Raw genomic sequence first — 3459 nt, forward strand, 5'->3', positions numbered from 1 at the left:
AACCCAAAATAAATAAAATTATTTTATAAACCTAATTATTTTGAATTGTCTTTTCTCCCCTCTCTGTTTCAAATTCAAAGTTATTTGAAGTGATTTCAAATCAATTGCAAAAACAGTTTAAAAAGAGAAAAGCTTTTAATAAGAAAACCCACCAGGGCCTTTCCTCTCTCTCTTTCCCTCTTTTCCTTCCTTCCCGCAGCAGCCCAGCCTTTTCTTTCTCTGGCCCATTTTCCCGGTGGCCCAAGCCAACTTTCCCTCTCTAGCCCAGCCTCGTACCGGTTCGATGAAGACCAAGTCCCCCTCGTTTCTTCCTCACGAGAGGTGCGTGACTCCTCCCCATCGCTGTCCACCACCACAGCACCGCACCACCCTCCCCCATGTGAGCCTCCCCTCTCCTTATCTTTTCCCTGGACCACGCACCCTCTCCGTCTCTATCTTCTCCACCTGCTCCCCCCTCCTTTCCCCTTCTCCACGAAAACAACAACGAAGGAGAAAAACTCCACAGTAACGTCTCCACCTCGCCATGGCGCCGCCACTCCAGGCTGTCCCTCGCCGAGCTGGGACTACCGGGAGATGCGCCTCGCCGTCCTCATCATCCTCCCCAAAGGAATCGTCCTCGCACGCTCCAATTCAGCAGCAAAGTCGCCGATTCCTTCCCCAAGTCCGGCGAGAAAATCATCTATTCTGGCCGCTCTGGTCCTCCTCCGCCCCTGCTGAGCACATGTACGTCTTCCTAGTGGTCTACTTGTTCTCCCGAGCATCTCCTCTTCCTCTATTCCTCTCTCTAACAAGCTGCCGTCGGTGGCCATCATTTTGCCCGCAGGAACCTCACCGCCGGCGATGCTCCGGTGAGCCCCTAGGCTCGGCACCACCCCCATCGGGTTCCCCATGTTCCGGCGCAGCCCCGAGCCAACTTTCCGTGTCCCGGTTCGTGCAGAATCGGGAGATCGACTTCCGACCTGATCTCCCTCCGACATGGCTGTAGCCCTCCAAGCTCGACCTTGTCTCTGATTGTTCTTTTGGCTCAGCGTCCTGTACTTGACACGAATTGATCAGCAGCCCACTGGTCCGTTCCTGTTGTTTGCCTACTTCAGATCCTGAGTTCAATTCCTAGGGAAGGCAAAATCCCCACGTTTTTGATTTCTTTTCCGACCTGACAGGTGGACCCCAGCCGTCAGCCTCTGCCAGGAGCCACCTCAGCGTCCCAGCCTTGTCAGCGTCCTAGTCAGCAGTCGGCCCCATGCGTCAGCCTCTGTGGCTAGCCTGTCTTCGGGTATAACACGTTTACCCTTTTCTCTGTTTTCTGAAAATGGCAGAATATGTTTTAAACTTGATAAATTCATATCTTGCAAACTATAACTCGAAATAAAACGTGTTATATATGAAAATTGATCAGAAAAATGCAAGGAACATTAATATGCCATCCATACATCTGTTTGCATCTTGCATCATGTCGAGACGTGATGGTTATGCATGTTCACCTCACATATATGCGGAGTATTTTGGATTTCCAACTATGGTTTTCCCGCTCCGTTTAATATTGAAGTAGCGCACCCCTGCCATGTTATGCCATGCTAATCAACACTTAACTTTGACGGTAGAAAATGCAACTCCAACCTAATTTGCTTGTCCGGGTTTTGACTCCGATTAAATTGGATAAGTTGCATTGCACCATATCTGCCATGTCATGCATATCATCTTGAGCATGCTGTTTCTTTATCCGTAGTAGTAAGACTTGCATACGTTGTGTGTTCCAGCATTTGCTTCTTCTCGGATAGGAACGCGAAGTGGTGTTGTGAGATACGACGAGTTCTCCGACAAGTTCTTCTGCAGCCTTTCACAGGCGAGCCCACCCCTTCACCTATTTTACTTTTACATGCTCTTTTGATCTATTGCTATCCTTATGTGCGATTCTGTTGTGTCATGTGTCCTATCCACCTGTTACCTTTATGTCCGAGATACACCTCCTCGCCCTACCTATTGTTTGTTGTTTGCCAGCTTTGCGAGTCGTAGGCGAGTTTAGGGTCTTGTTGATATCTCGAAATGTTCGGGATATCTTGTTGGGAGGTTATCACATGCTATATCTTTTGTTGGAGATAATCACACTTTACTTTATTGTTAACAACTAAAATTGTAAGCGAGAGGCATCCGTGAGCCCCTTTGCGAAAGCATCTGAACTTTGACTTGCTAATGTCCCCTAGGACCCGAGTTCTTGTTATCTGTTCCGAGATTGAGCGCTCTACCCGTACGTGGGGGAATGGGACCCCCATCACCCACTACCTTTCCTCGAGTCTGTTTATTGGGAGCCACAACCTTGGTTTTATTTGCCCATATGCACGATATGCACGATTTACTTCTGTTGCCTTCGGGTGTTTACTTCGTACTCGTACTCATATTGCGGATAGACTTATCCTGTGCCCGGTCGTTAGTGCCCGCCTGGACTATGTCGCAAACCTCCGGGTCCAGTATCGGAGTACGTACGAACTTCGTCACGGGTAGCTTAGTTGGGTGGCTCCCATTAAACTTTCTCTTGCATTGGGAACGGTCTTGTTGTGAGACTCCACCCGTAGTAAGTGGGTTCGAGCATGCGTATGGTTACATTTGGGCAACCCCTGCGAGGTGTACATCTTATCGATAAGCCGTGTCCGCGGTTATGGACGACTTGGAATTGTATAGCTTGATCATAGAACAACTTACACCTTATTTTCTGTTGCTAATAATTTGCTAATAAAACCTTTTCAAATAGTGTGTGTGCCTTTGCCAGTACCTCTTTGCGAAGGGGGATCGCATTGGCTGGGTTATGTTTGTGTAGTATTTATCTGTTACCTTGTGCGCTCTCTTATCTTCTCTGAGTAGACGGATGTTGTAGCGTGTCTCTATTGGATAGTAGCTTTGCTGCCGCTAAACTCCACATATAGCCGGTGAAGTTTATACCGCCCACCGCGCGAGCATAGGCCGGTCTTGTCTCGCAAGTACGTGCCAATGGTACTTACCCTCGCCTTCCTTTCTTTTTGTCTCCTCCCTTTTGTCGCGCAACCGATGGCCCGACTTTGACAGTACGAGATGACGATGTTAGCAAGGTTACCCTTCCGGCTTGGCACAGGCGAGGTTATGGACGCCATCTGGTTATCTTCGGGACTCTTAGTCCAATTTGTATCTTGTCCGTACTCGGACGTATTCGATCTTCTCGTATGAGTTGGATTTTTGTATTGTATATTTGTATCTTGACTCGTTGGAGTCGTTGTTGTAATATATGTATCTTGTGGGCTCTATTGTAATCCCGTTGTAATGTTACCGCTCGTGTTAATTCCTCCGGCATCACGTGTGTGATTCGTTGCGCACGTCGTGTCGGAGGGCGTCTCGAATCGATATCGTGCGGATTTCGGCGGGTTCGCCGGAATCCTCATGGTATCGGCTCGGCGTCACACCGGAGTGCGAAAAGTTTTATCGGTGCGCATC

The 3459-nt window shown here is 48.7% G+C and overlaps 1 long non-coding RNA gene across 1 annotated transcript; it reads left to right on the plus strand.

Annotated features, from left to right (window-relative positions):
• Positions 1 to 446: 446 nt before the first annotated feature.
• Positions 447 to 1806, plus strand: LOC124681613. The gene is made up of 4 exons (XR_006995956.1): positions 447 to 723; positions 824 to 1066; positions 1161 to 1273; positions 1758 to 1806. It is a non-coding gene; the product is annotated as an uncharacterized LOC124681613 (long non-coding RNA).
• The last annotated feature ends 1653 nt before the right edge of the window (positions 1807 to 3459 follow it).

This window comes from Lolium rigidum, unplaced genomic scaffold (assembly GCF_022539505.1).
Source record: "Lolium rigidum isolate FL_2022 unplaced genomic scaffold, APGP_CSIRO_Lrig_0.1 contig_48985_1, whole genome shotgun sequence".
NCBI classification, from domain to species: Eukaryota; Viridiplantae; Streptophyta; class Magnoliopsida; order Poales; family Poaceae; genus Lolium; species Lolium rigidum.